Here is a 15,886-nt window from a genome sequence, read left to right as displayed (position 1 = left end):
TGCAGAAGTGCACATTCTGCCACTTTTGTCCAAGTTTACTGTTGAAGAGTATCCATAGAAAAGAGGGAATCACACAGTCCACCTTTTGTCACCTCACTATCCCACTCCAACTGCCCAACATGCTCACCTTTCCTTCTTTCCAACAGAATCCTCTCTGCCCTTTTTTTCCCCTGCTTCCACTTTATTCTTATTCACTTTTCCTGTTCCCAAGTCTGCTTTTACCCATAGAAAATTTTATCGATCAATAATTGACACACAGTTCCTTCCAGATCCCTGGAATACGGTTCTCCCATTGTGCAGACCAGGGATATGCTGAAATACAGCCTCAATTCCCTTCCAGCCCATGCATGGAACTTCATTTCTACAAAAATCTAGTGTAGGCACAGGGAGGAGGACTGGTGGACACAGGATCTGGCCTTAACAGAAGGCTGGAAAATAGGCTGGGTCTGCACTCCCAGATCAGAGAGCTAAAAAGTATTCTTATAAGTATACATTTAGATATTATTTAGAAAACAGTTATGATAATGTACATCCACCAACTCAATCCACATACTGCCCATCAAGCCTACTACGTGCTATCTTCTACATACTGCTATCTGGAGAAAAATATTACTGGTGAAGGGACAACTAAAGTTATGACACCTGCTCTGTTGCTCCATCTTCAACTGAGCACATTTTTCAGTTTTGAAGTTTTTAAACTGTCCACTAAAAATAAGATTGCAATCCAAGTAATTCAACAGCCTGTCATCAACCTGCCTCCCAACTTACATTCAAAAGTCAATCAGAGAAAGGAATCCAACTCAGTACATATTTTCATCTATTTCATTTGCATATGGAAATGGGAAGCAAAACAACATATGCAAGATAAGTCTATGATAAGAGAAAAGTTTACTGTTTGAAATACCATGTAAGTTCTGCCATTTTCTTAATTTCTTGGTTTGTCATCACTATCTGAGACAGTTGAAAATGAGCAAGAATGAATTACAACTTTCTGGAATATGGAAAGTACACAAAAAAAAAAAGACATTTTTACTATCTTCTATGCAACTTTGCAAATATTCTTGCTTTACTTCAGTTACCACATTACTTACCAAATTTATGACAGAAAAGAACTCAAAACAACACTTCACGCATTATTCAATGCCTTTTCCCAGTAATACCAAGAGATAATCATAACACTACCATGTGTGTGTCAGCATAATGAATTTTGGCTTGGACTAGAACATAACTTCAGTTAAACAGAGACATGCAAAATGAAAAAAAATCATGTGAGCAGCTGACAGAAACTGCTGCCAACCTACAGATCTGTGATAAAATAACAGCTACCACAGTAAAAAAAAGGAGATATATCTGCTATAAAAAGAGGCATTCAATTCTAAAAGTGTAAAGCAACAGTGTACTTAGAACCTCTGTCCCAAGAAAAATTTGGCATGAGGAATAAAAGGGCATTCCTATATAGGGTTGGGTTTTAACAACGGACCTTGAAAAAATGCATGACACCATTTATACAGATTTAATATTATCACACCAGTAAAACCTGGGCTCGAAGGGCAACAAAAGTGGCAGGAGAACGTTCACAACTGAGAGAGATAGTCAGCTCCATACTGACTTGCCAAGACAAGCAGGAGTGTTTAAAAAGTTGCTTCTTTTTAACCTTCTGTCTTGTATAGCAAACCCTGATTTATGTTGACCTTCTGAAAACAAGTGCAAGGAAATAAATTCTGGGGCAAACCCCAACATTTCTTTTCATCTGGATATCCTGAAAATTGGTCTAAGAATCTATGCCAAAATTCTTAATTGCAACGAGCATTTTCAGTTAATTTTGTTTTGTGGCTAAACAAAAATACTGACAACTGAAGACAAACATGAGCAGTCTCCAACAGAGACACTACTGACTTCTCACTGTGAAAAATCTAGACTCTGATTCTTGCAAGCATGTGTATGTATAAACACACACACACAGAGAATTCTGTGAAGAAGCTGGAGGAAAACAACATATTAAATCTGTCATTGCAAACCATGCTAGTTCATTCCTAACCCATTCATGACTAACAGAAGAAAAACAAACCAAATCCTAGGCTGATTACACAACAAGCGTTTCAGCCAGAGGTCTATAATAAGGTGGCTTTAAAGGCCAGGCACATAAACTACATTTTCAGAGGAGGATCCTACATAAGGACGTAAATTTTGAAAAGATTGATTCACTTTACAGCTTGCTAGTTTTCCTTGAAATACATAATTAGTACCTCAGAAATAAACATGAATCCAGTTCCCTTTACAAAATAAAATTTGAATCTTTCTCAAGAAGAAAAACTCAATTTAAGAAACATTTATTAGCTTTGTTTAGGTCAGTGGTGACAGAATAGGAGCATACTTGTGTTAAAGCAGCTACATTTCTGTGTTCCCTAGGTCACAGACTGGAACATCTAAGCTGAAAGTTCAATCTGAGAACCACAAGTCTGTGAAATCTATGGGGGAAAGTTACAAGGAGACAAGAAGTGGTCCTAATACTAGCATCTGTTGCTAGTCTGAGCAAAATAACTCAGTCCCATTTCACATTATGACAGGTCTTTGGGGAATAAAAACATGAAGGGTTATTCTAGTCGAGTTAAGAAGGGGACTCAGACAGATGACACTAGAAGCAACTTGAGATGAGGACATCTTATGAAGTAATTTACTATAGTCCAATTCAAATATTAAATTCAGTCTAAAGTTATGAACTTCTTGGCCCTCCCTACTGTACTATATGAATCCTGGTATTCACAATGTCTACATGCTGTGTTAATACTGAAACTGTACATGAAGCATAAGAATTTTTTGTTCCATTTCTAGTTTTATGGATAAATTATTTCAGGTCTCTTATGTAGGGTGTTCATTTTGCCATACAGGACTACAAATTTTATTGTTTTATTGTTATTGTTATTGTTGACATTTGTATTTACACAGCAATGGGGATTTATGGATCCACAGAAATAACAGACAACCATTTGGGAAAGTTTACATCTACAGTTAGATCTCAGTCCCAATCTGGATCTAAATTCACATGTTCCTCAAAATGAGAGATGAGATTCTACCGTTCATGTGAAATGGATGTTAGCTGGGTTTTCCTGACCCCTTTAGGCTTTCCTAACTTCCACAATGTCTGAGTTACAATACAAAAAATATTTTCAAACTTTGTCATATATGAATTCTTACTAAGGAAAAGAAGGCTCTTGTAATAACTTGTCACCAGACTTTTTTTGGTCATGTTGGGAATTTTAAAGAAAAAAAATTCCCTGGAGAACCTGTGAAAATAAAACAAACAGAAACAAAAATATATTGGAAACTCTCTTACATGATGTTATTTTAAAGACTCATAAGACCTATATTTGAATGGCAGAATCTTCACTGGAAAAGCCTAGAAATAAATGAACACCCCCACCCACAATTTCTCTCACTCTTCTGCTTTGTGGAGGTGCTGGTGAACCACAGCTGCATCAGCATACAGAAATAAAAGTCAGAGTATCAAATTCTGCACGTGGTTTTATCCCATACAGCTGTGCAATACCTTCTACAAATCACAAATTCTTCTGGGTTTTGTTTTCTGTAAGAATGGGACTACTCACTTGTGAAGAGTGTTATGATTCACCCCAATTAGATTCAAATTAGAGAACTATTCCTTTTAATGAGTATAAAAAATTACATTGGAATCCCATCACTAAGGGACAATCTGATGTTTATTACATGTAACTTCTAGTCTTGCAATGTGTGAGGGATGCATGTGAATATCAGCACATCTCTAAAAGTTCAGCAGCAAAGTTCCTTCTCCTTGTCAACATTTGTTAATATGATTTTTAATGAATGCAATCTGCTATGCTGGGAAGGTGAACACTAACTGCTGCTGGGAAATAAATTCGAGATGAAAATCTTTCTTGTCACCTCGGCCAGGAAGAGAGATGGAGCTGCTTCTTGGCAGAACTTGCTAAAGAGCACTGCAGGTATTACTCAGTAGTGCTCTGCCTCTGTCTTCTTCAGAAAATACCTGAAGGAAATATTCCACCAACATAAGAGAGACTCCAAATATTGAAATTCTGACTCCTTTCTCAAATTACTGTTTGAGTTTGAATAACAGCTGTCTGCATTTTGTAATTTTTATCTGAAGGCGTAGAAAGCAAAAGGGAGGAGGTATTGATGTAACACATTTTCTCCCAGATTATTTTTGACAGAAATTCTGCATAGTTAGAGGGTACCATGACATACAAAACATTTTAATTCTGTATTCAGTAGAAAAGTTCTACTATAATTAGAATTATCACAGTTGTAGCCCTTATCATTAACCAGGACACCATTTCTCTTGTGATTTTTTGAAGGATATTGAAAACCTTTTCCAGAAGGTTTCTCATTTAAGGCAGGACTTCTACATAGTCAGATCCATCCTGGCTCTTCTATCTCTTAAATCCAGCTGCTTCATACTGTTATTTAAGTGTTAGATCTAACTAAGCAAAGGGAAAATCCTTCTTCACTGGCCCCACTCATTGATTTTTTTCTCCCACAGTTGGTCAATTAACTGTTTGAGAATAAACAGAACTTTCTTATAAATGCCTAAGAGATTTGTAGAAATAAATTTTTACCAGCACTTTTATACTTTGAAATAAAACTAGTAACTTGGTAAATTACAACACCAGTACTTATTCAGAACTAGAATCATCAGAATTCTTATCCCCCATAAAAGCACTAATCAAAAAGCATTTTTATCACTTCCTCTCTACCCCTCTAGAATCTTCCTTCCTTAATTTAAAATGTTATTGTTCCCATTCAGCATAGCCTCTACCTTCTTCATTTCCAGGTCTATAAAATGCACATTAAAAGGGCTGTTTACAAGGCAAAATGTCCTGAGACCAGTGGATGAAATACTATTATGAACCCACTCTTACTATGAACTGCCCAGAGCATTGCATTCTCCCTTGCTCATCCCATGAACATTCCTCGCAAAAGTTTTAAAACATTTAAAATACACCTAATGGCTCTGTTAACAGATGTATTCTATCTGACAGGATTTAGCCTGGTTGAGTTTACCTACTAGCTGATGCACTTAAGCTTCCTGTTCTGAGCACAGTCTGTGAGGCTACAATGCCTCATTGTTTGGCTCCTTATAGGTGATAATGAAATTGGCATTCAGTTCCCACTCCTGAATGGCTTCCATGAGACTTTGAAAAAGTTGTTTGCTACTCCTGGTATTATATAACCATCTTAGTTTCAGCATGCAAAAAGGCATGCTCTAGTCAAATACCTTATCTCCAGGATTATATTAATAAGTAAACATGAGTCATGATGGGCATCAGATATGTCTGTGTCTATACACGATATTCAGTTAGGACTCTTAAAAATTGAGTTAAATCTGTTAGTTAAATGGATTGTCAATACATTACCCTATGACTTGGGCAACCCTTCATTTACTACACAAATGCCCCAGTTGCATTTTTGCCTGTACACAAGTTAACATTACATTGGAAAATGAAGAGGATCACAAGCAGATTGCATTACCTGATAGAAATCTAGCCTTGTCCAGCTAAGCTTTAAATTAAGATTTTAGAAGTGCATGATCAGTGCCTAATAAGCGAGGCTGAAAAAGCACTGAGCTTTCTGACCACAGTCCAGCAAAATACTGAATCATGCTTAACCATAAGGACACAAGTAGTCCCATAGATTTCAGTGGAATTAAGTGGTTTCATGCCTACATCTATCAGTAGCAGAATTCAGCACTTGCAAATGTAGTCACTAAAGGAAGCTCATAAGCACTGAGCAATGGATACAGTGACCTTGAGTGTGTATCTACCATAAGAATAGAAAGTAACTACAACATAGTACTCTTTATGTGAGATGTGAGTGGTTTGAAAATAATTGATAGTATTTTCTAAGTGCAGCTCAGTCAGAACTATAATATTCTTGTCTTATTAAGTTAAAATGAAAGAAACAAAGGTTCTGACAACTTAAATTGTACGTACATATTTCACTGCAAAATATCAGACATAATTGATAATTTACAATGTCCTTGACAACTTAACAGATAGAAATTGTGTATGTGGTCCAGCAAACTGAATTGCAATTATTTCAATGTTCTGGACAATCACATTGATATTTTATTGCTCCTTCTCATTACATTTATGAACTGGAAGTATTAAGAAATGCAAAGCAGCTCCTTTGAACATATTTACCCCCACACAAAAATCTCTGCCAGATATTTCTACAGGTTATGAAATGATTTAAACCTTCAGCAACTTATTTTAATCTATCATGATTGATAGCGTATCTTACCAGGAAAAAAGGTTATAATAGGGCTCTTCTAATCGTGAAATATCTGGAACCATGAACAGTTTGTTTATCATCAGGCCTTCTCAAAAGGACCCTATTTTTCCACAGTCTTTCGTAATTTCTTTTATTATTTAACATAAAATTGTTATATGAATTCCATGTATAAACTCATGCCCTTTGTGCTTAAAATGGGATTTTAAGCCTTTAGGACCAACTGAGCATCTCAGAATATCCCAGATATCTACCTCGTGTTCAAAGTGCCTGAAAACACTAGCATATCCTTTCTTGGCTTGAAATGTACCTACATGACGATAGTCTTGTGCTACTGGCATTCCTGAAATATTCTGGCCTGGACAAGGGACATTACTCCCACCTGAGATTTCCAGAAAACCAGTGATTAGACCACCTGGCACCTAAATCCAATAGTTGAACTAAAGGCATGCTGAATGACAGGATTAGGCTCCTTGCAGACACACAGTCATGGTGGTGACTGACTTCACTTTGTTAACTAGCTGGATGAGAAAGCATTTACACGAGATGTGGAAGATTAGGGATCAGATCACTCATATTTGCATACAGGGTCTCGACTTTGAATTCATGTCTGAATTCAGTCTCAGACTCATCAAGGATGAGACTGGATCAAGGACTCCTACCTTTCAAGCATCTTTTAGGAATCACTCAGGCCAAGTGTCTCTCAGCCTCCTTAGCTAAAGCTCTTCTAATCTGTAAAGTAAAATAACTAGATTTTAGTCAAAGCAGAACTTGGGTCACTCTTCTTGCAGACAAGTCTCCAATATGGCTGAGGAACCATCCCCTAAGTACATTCAAAGAACATTTTATGCATCAAATGAAAAGAACACCTCCAACAGCACACATTGGGGGGGTGGGGGGTGCATGTGTTGTGTGTTGGCCTGTGGGTTCCCAAATGCCACAAGCCTTGCCAAGACAAGGGTTACCCCTGAGAGGCTGCAGTACATGGGCAGCTCACACTTGGCCATAGACAGCCCTGAGAGGTTGCAGTGCACAGGCAAAATACACAAGGGTAGGGGTAGTAATTATAAGAACAGCAGCAGAAGACCAGTAAGAAGCTCAGAGCTTCAGACCAAAATCTACATGCACACCACCAGCTTCTTGCACCACTCCTCATCTCACTGGAGGAATTTGTACGGACCAAGTGTAACCCTTACTAAAAATGAGAGAACTTGAGACTAAGAAGTGGGAGGAAAGGTGTTTGCCCGGAGTTGAGCTTGGGAAAAGAAGAAGAAAAGAGTTTATTTGTTTAATTGTTTATGTTCTTTTCTTCTTAATACACAAAATATTGATCAGAAATTTCTGTTAATGGACAATAAATTAAGTACAAATTCCCCAAGTTCATTTTCTTCATGGTGTTCACCTGAGCAAAAAGATCAAAGTCCTCCACAATTGTACGTCCAGTCTCAATCTATCTCCATGAAGCATCACCTCACGGAAGGAGACCATGGAAGTAACCACCATTAACACAGAAACACTGATGCATTCATTCCTGTCCATATTTGTGAGTCAAAAAATATTAGACTCAACATACCTCCACAACAAAGATGTGCAAGACATGTAGGCTCACTGAGATGTTTCTTTCAGGGTTTCTACACCACTTGCAATAGGTGGATAAAGTAAGTGATGTGTTGCCAGAAACGTGTCAAGCATCCAGGGCTACAATACCTGAACTTGTCTATCTCATGGATTCATGCATCTATATCTCACCTCTTACAGAAAAGACCCTAATCTTGAGTGATTTTAACTTTCCTTGGCCTAAAAATTTAATCAGGTTTCTTGCTAAGATTCTCTAATTATGACTTTCTCAGTCAACGTTAACCTTTATTTGGACCTTTATTTTTTCTGCAAAACAAGAATCAGTTATGTTTGCTAGTTTAGTACTGACAATCATGGTCTTGTTTATTTTATACTGTTGTCAGTATCTTTTTTAAAAAAGCAACATAGCAAAATAAAAAAAAAGTAATTCAGACAAATAGCATTTTTACATTGACAGGAAAGTTTAAAGTCATTGAGGCCAAAGAATTCCCACCAAGAGGTTTTGGCTCCAGAAAGTGACTAACTCCTTTTATGCAAATAAATAGATATCTATCTGTTCTTGCTTCTATACCTCAATAAAATCTGTAAGCAGCTTAAATGTTTCTGTGCAATATAGCATGAAGCTGTGAAAAGCAACATACCATTTCACTTCTTGTAGTAATTTCAATTGCAGACTTTAGAAGACCAGTTGTATTATAATAAACAAACCATACAAGTCTGATCTGATTGTGCAGACAGTAAGCAGGCACACAGTTCGTCTTAATGTATACTAAAAATTCTTGGCACCCCAATGCAAACAAACTGCAATGAAAAAAATAGCAGCATGAGCAATCCTCCAAATCTTGCTTAAGATCCTCTTCATTGCCCCATGATCAGTATTCCCTTCTTCTTGTACTGAAATGCATACAATTATTTATGTAGGTCTGAGACAAGGAAGAAAGCAAAACTCTCTCTCACTGAGAATATTTTCAAGCAGTCTTTCAGAAGTTTAACGCAAACACAGTAACATCTCCCTTTAAATAATATTCATTTTGTGCAGATGCAGCTCTATACATGCTATGATACATCTGTGATCACTTCTAAGGAACAACTGTATCAAACTTTCATGGTAGCTACATGTTCGGTATTAGAATTCAAGCTGTCATTTTAATGAATAAAACGGCCAGGCAGTCAAAACTGCCGTAGCTTGAATTTGGTAAGAGCAAACAGAATAAGTCACTAGCAGAAAATTTTCTTTTATAAAGAACTTCTGTTTGATTTAGGGGGTTATTCTAGCAATGTATTTTCCCCTAAGAAATCCACAGCTCTGAATGCCTCTGAAAACTGTTTTAGTGCCAGAAATACTTTTACATTTAAAGTTTAATTATTGCCCTTACTTCTATCTTCTGACGCCAGACAAAACTTTTGGTAGTCAGTGGGAGTTCTGTATATCTAAAGTCACCTCTGCAAAGAAAACACAACCAGTTAAAGATATACTGTCAAGTAGATTTGAAATAGCATTTAAAATGTTTCTGTAATTGGAACTATAAAGAAAATTTTAACTGTCTAAAATACAGTTTCTATAAATGGCAATATGTTTCAAAAATTGTGTTAGCATCTTCTGTGTTAAAAACTTGAGATTTGTCCTTATGGCAATAATTACTTGGCAATTCCAGTTAACACAAAATAGGATTTTTTGCTGTCTCTGTAGCAAACACAGCATTGATGCCTCTGTTTCAGATGTCAATATTCCAGATCTTTCAATCACAACCATTTAACTGATGATTAAGCTGCCACTCTGTCAGGACTCCTCTTTATTTTCCTTCACTTCAAATTCACTTAAAGTACTTTATCAAGTTACAAACCCAATATAATTTCTTTTCTTAACTTTTCTTATGGTCTCATCCAAACTAAATTAGTCTATAATTTCATCTTCCCTGGATGAAAATTTGGATAGGAGACAAGATTCACTGAAATGTTCTGCATCTGTTCACAGTACATTTGTGTGTAATTTATCATTACATCATAAAACATAGTAGACATTCAGTTTTGAAAACTGAACACTCAGTTATTGGTACAGTAAACGCAGATGGCAAGTGTGTTGCAGATAGTGTCGAGAGGACTTTCCTGATGCTTTTGCTCCTAAGTAACACTTTTTACCATTAATTAAGTAACATTGGGTATTAATTTTGTTTTTTCCATGGCAATTCCTGGAAATATCATACTTACATGTGGAATATATATTTATATAATTATAAATAAATATAGAATATTTTGGATAGTCTTGCATGTGTGAAATTGACTATTTCCCAGCAATCGTTTGGAGATAGAACTCTGTAAAAGAATATAACAAAAATTCTGGTCTTGTAGCTTTTTAAAATCAATCTTCCTCCAATAACAAATCATGAGGATTTAAAGCATAACACATACATCCAGTTACAGCAAAATAAACTGAGCAATTTTTAACCATGTTTGGTCTTTATCTTGACTGATACATTTTTCTTGCCACTTCTTTGAGATTCCATTTAATGAGATATAACCTATTTCTTATACAATATGCAAGTCACCATCATCATGAAGAAAATTTACAGTCAAGAAGAGAAAATGACATAATACCACAGGAATAGTTTCACGTTGACAAGAAAGAAGATTTTCCTCCAAAGCAGAACATTGACTTGACTACTTAAAGATGCTTCATAAATAAAACACTTTCTTAAGAAATATCTAAGGTTGCAACACCCAGAAAGTCCCAGAACTCCCAGAAAATTATATTGCTAACGCCACACAATGACTAAGCTTTCTAAAAATGGTTTAGAAAGAATGAAGGTCAAAAGGAACAGAAAGAAGACACAAATACACTATGTGATTTGCCTTTCCTCATCAAACAGTGCAGCTATACAGGTCCATGGCAGATACATGTATTGCACCATATTGGGACGAGTTATGCCTACATCATTTTCTCATAGCCTTCCAATATCCTGTCCGACTGGTAATCCTTGCACTATTTGACCTCTCAAGAAATCTCCGTTCTACTCACCAAACACACTCACTCTCACCCCGTCTTCTGCATTTTTCTTGATTCTTCTGCCAGGAAACCAAAGCTTTTCCATGACCCAGCAGCTGGATTTAGAAGGGGATCAGTTAAAATCTAGCCCTGTTTATAAGGACAAATGATGATCTTTGTACATTCAAAAACAACCCCTTGTAGCCTCTTAACCTTGTCCCAAAGTTGCATTTCTCCTCGGCTAGGTCAACTTAACAAAACATGACCAAGTCATGTCAATGATATTATAAGCCAAGAACACAACAAGAATTTTGAAAAAAACAGAGCTGCAATGACATTTTCAAAATGTTTAAATGTTTATTTTAGTCTGGTTGCTGACTAAATTTCCCAGGGAAGTTTAAGATTGAAGTGACATGAGGTGTACAAACCTATTGGAAGTTTGCTTTCTTTCTGATGACATTGGGGATTGTCTGTAAATTCCTGGTATTTGATGAGCCTTGCATTGATAATATCTTAAAAAAAAGACTGAAAGAAATCATGGAAGAAGAACAGTCCTGAGCTAAGAGCAATGTAACGGCCTGAGGAGAAATAGGGTCACTTTTGTAATTTAGCAAACATATAAGGATGTTGTTTTTACGGATCTTCAATCTTTCCACCCCACAGACTGAGAAAGATGATAGATTGTCCACATCAGATTTTGGGCCCATCATTATTTTGTGTCGCAGTTATGTCAAGTACAGTGAGTTTACAATCTCAGTTGAGACCTCCAGGACATAGTAATATATACAAACAGACAATAAGAAAAAGCTACTAGCATAAGTAAAAAATAAATTTTTGTACTGTGGTAATCATTTAATGAATGAAATTACTAAGACAAACTTCTCTATGTCCTTTTAGGGTTGTCAAAGTTTGAATTACTTTCCGAAATAAACATTCCTCACCATTTCACCCTTCTTTAATTCTTCCAGAATTCAGCAAATATTAACTGTTTTGTCTGAAATATTGGATGTTTGCTTCAGGATGATTCAATTATTACCATCTGAGAGATTCTGATGTCTGCAAAGCTTCAATTGAATAAGACCAGTCTAACCTCTGAAAAATATCAATTCCACGATGCTGAAGAGAAGATTGCAATAATACAACAGATCCTCACCAAGGATTCAGTTGATACTGAGCGTGTTCAGTCCCAACAGAGCATTTACCTTTTAGCTGAAGTGCTGCAGAGGCCAGTATACTCTCTTTCAAGTTTTAATTGATTTGCTGTATTTGTTATATTTCCCACACTTGCAGTCAGTTACCACTGGGGGGAGAGGATAAGCAAACCAAAGACAACTAAATTTTCATATACACTAATCAAATCCTGCCAATCCTAAGAACAACGAGACTTCATATCCCTTCTTCCTCGTAGGTTTAAACCTATTTTCCTAGTTTGTAACAACCTTCTCTGGTATTGTGAAGGAGTGTGCTAAATTTCAGGAATCCCAAGATTTCTCTTTCAGCAGAATATTGTGGGTGCAGGGGTGGAGATGGTGGTAGAGTGTCAAAATGAAAATTTATAACAGAGTTGTGGCACAACTTCAGTTACTGAGTGATTACTGCCATTCCTTAGTAACCCACTTTCCTCCTCAAGCTATGCCGTTAACATTCTGGAGTATTAATTAGTGGCTTTGAGGTCATCTCCAGCACTTCAACTATGTCAGGATTCCTCAAAATTTGGAAAGAAACAGCACGAACCATGTAAGAATCTAGAACCAGATGCAGAAGTAGACCTGTTTTGATACAATCACATCAGGAAAAAAAAAAGGTTATATTATTTCCAATTAAAATGTCTAAATTGTTAACAAATACTTCAGCAAAATGTATATTTATCCTACAGGGCAAAGGAGTTAGAGACGTGTTCTCTCTTGTAAAGAGGCCATATTGTTCTCCACTTCAGTGTGTGATCTTCAGGATCTTCTAAGAATATCCGACAGACAGACAGCATGGAAAGGCAGGGATGAAAGGTCTCTATAAATCTTTGTGCCAACATTGGAAGAGCAATTTCTGTGGCTGCTTCAGCCTTCTGGATCTTAGTGGCTCATGTTCTTCCAAGGATAGTGTATTGGACACGCATTTTGATTTCTAAATTAAATGCTTGGTATGCTCCTGAGAACTTCACAAAGTCACCTTTCCAAGCAGTAACTGAGGGTGCATGCACTCCATGAGGCTGTGACATCTTCAGAGACCACAATTACTTTGAGCCAGTTTTCTAGTAGATGCTGCCTCCCACAAGTTGATGAGCTCCAGATACTATGGTTCCACTCATTCTGCTTTTCATCCATAAATTGAAGTTCTGCATTTGGTACCCTTGCCAGACATCCCAGCCTGGTATTATGCATTTGAATGCCTCGCTCTATTTCTAATGTATGTGAAAGACTAGTGCCTGATTTTTTAAAGATTTTAGGGATTTTTGTTTGTTTGTTTTTTAATGTGACTGAAAGATCACCTGTTAAATGAACCAGAACAATGAAAGTATAAAAGAAAGGTTTCACCTGCTGTTGTATGGAATTACTGTTTGCCACCACAGTAACATGATTTTGGGATAACTAATGAATGAGCTGTGTTGTGATAAACAAAGCATTAAGAATGTTAGGATATAAAAAGATTAATGGTAAATTCTGCCTTTCATCTCTCTGACCATGATTTTGAAATTATTTTTAAAAATATTGTATTAAACCTGTAGAAATGTTTTTTCTTCACCCTGAGAAGTACCTTAAAAAGCAAGGGATGAATATCTAAACTATTTTCAGTTACTTTAATAAAAGTAATTACTGTTTTGAAAAAGATAGTTCACCTGTAATTTTCTGACCTACAGGAGTGGATTACCACCATCTCCCAGTGTTTTCCAGTTGTATGCACAAAGATATATGTGAATTCAAGGGCAGGTCTACACTACACTATAGTGAGCTGGACCTGAATAAATCTATAATTTTTTTATTTTATTTTGTTTCTATCCTTTTGGTGTTTTATCCAGGACACTTGTATCTATGCTCTATGATAAACCATGAGTTGCTAACATTACTTTTTATCTTCCATTCAGCCTGGAGAGGCTCAAAATGAAACCAAAATTGAGATATGCAACATGGATTTACAGGAAAAGTATGCGTAAAGGCACTTTATATATACTATTTACCCAATTTTTTATCAATTAAGTAATAAAAGTAAGACTTTGTTTTTCTTTCCCAAACTTTAACTAAAATTATTTTAGAGCTCATTTTGTATAATCTGGAATAATAAATTCAAAGAGGACACTAATCTTCTTGGTTACTTCAAGTCTGAAGTACCCTTTTCAGATGAATAACAAACTGAATTTATTATTTATATATATATATACATGTGCATGAGAAAGATGACTTCAGCACTTTCTTGAAATTAACATTATTCTACCTGCAATTACTTAAGCAATTTCCCAGGAGATAGCTCAAATATACATGGATATTATTTAAAAAAAAAGCCTTCTCAAAGATAATATTGCTTGTAATCATTCTATTTACTCAGCCACAGCTTATCTGATTTAAGTTGGTGAGATCTGAATATTATTTCACTCTAGCATAATTTGAGCTGCTGAGTTACATATTATATTTTCTTCTGACAGGTTTAACCCCTTTGATTTCATGACAATTATGTAAAGCAATCTGTTTTGCTACAGCATTGTAAAGCTAAGTTCTAATTTTGCAGAAATTCACAGGAAGAGAACATGAATATTACAAGAGTATAGTATAGCATTAAAATTCTGTAGAATTAAAAAATATTAACTTATTTTAAAAACCAATAACAATCTGGGGCAAATCATTAATTATAATAGGGTCTGGCACTTGTATAAAAAGAAATGGTTGGAAGTATGTACACTGATTTTAAGTATAAAAAGGAAGAACAATTTTGCAGCAGGAAGCTACAGATGAGAAATTTTTGGGTAATAAACTTACAAAAAAAACCCAGTTGAAATAATCTCCAGGTGAGAGGATAAGTTTGCATCTGTCTGGGAATTAAAGGAATAAAAGTCTTGGGCTCTTCTACCTACTACTGAACAGTTGCATAGCAGTGATACAACTGTACTGGGGTTATCTCCCAGCAAACCACTCTTGATTCAGTAAAACTTGTACAGACAAGCTTTATTTTTAGCACGGACTTGAACCACTCTGTTTTAATGGGAACACTTACATATACTTTTATTAGACCAAATGACAGTTCTCTCCTGAATACAGACTCTGTTCCCTATTAAGACTGAATTACATGAAGGACATACACTGTTGCTACAAAATAAGTTTACAATCCCTCCTCACTCCCTATATCTTACATTTTGAAATCCCTTAAAAAAGAAAGGTTTCATTGATGAGCTACCAGCTGGCACCATGAGCTTGCAAGGAACTACTTTCTTAACCACTGATTTGAATCAAATTCTGGCAGGAGGATGCAAATATCATATATTTTCAACCACATTTCTTCTTTTATTTTGGTTGATTTGTTTGTTTTTCAGTAGAGGATTTTAAATAAAAATTCTTCTGAACACAGAAAAAACCTGAAACACAGATTATAAAGGAAAAGGATGATGCAGCTCAAAAACCTGACAGGCATTTCAGTCTGCACCTAGGTGCTAATTGTAAAAGCAAGGCATAGAGTTTTCCAGAATGAAGAAAGAAAAGTTGCCTCAAGGGGCAAGAACAAACATTTCTCTACTTATGGAATTAGATTATGTACCAGAAAGTTGAAAAGAGTTGGAGGAAGACTAGGATTCTCTGCACACTCTTCTGTACCATCAACAGAATTATTTACCATGGAACTGATCCACAAAGGGGTTTAGCATCATTGTCACAATGCTTATCTTTCCATCACCTCAGGGAATTGATAGCTGTGAACAAGGCAGTTCAGTTTGTGTTCCAAGGTGTTGCAGAGTTAGGCAACTAAAAAAGAATTCCACAAAAGCAGTGCATCATTTAGAAGGCAATGTTTTTAAACCCTAAAACAAGAATGTGATTCACAGTTCTTCAAGATTTTTCTGGGAAT

The 15,886-nt window shown here is 36.0% G+C and overlaps 1 long non-coding RNA gene across 1 annotated transcript; it reads right to left on the bottom strand.

Moving 5' to 3' along the window:
* Positions 1-3,940: 3,940 nt before the first annotated feature.
* On the bottom strand, positions 3,941-9,304 carry LOC113985855. Its single transcript, XR_003539978.2, has 3 exons — positions 9,237-9,304; positions 6,945-7,014; positions 3,941-4,021 (listed from the first exon to the last, which is right to left on the bottom strand). It is a non-coding gene; the product is annotated as an uncharacterized LOC113985855 (long non-coding RNA).
* Positions 9,305-15,886: the final 6,582 nt, after the last annotated feature.

This window comes from Pipra filicauda, unplaced genomic scaffold (assembly GCF_003945595.2).
Source record: "Pipra filicauda isolate LSUMZ 115617 unplaced genomic scaffold, ASM394559v2 scaffold145_size1923396_pilon, whole genome shotgun sequence".
In the NCBI taxonomy this organism is placed as follows: domain Eukaryota; kingdom Metazoa; phylum Chordata; class Aves; order Passeriformes; family Pipridae; genus Pipra; species Pipra filicauda.
The sequence above is the reverse complement of the archived record's forward strand: the minus strand, read 5'-3'. Positions and strand labels throughout refer to the sequence as shown.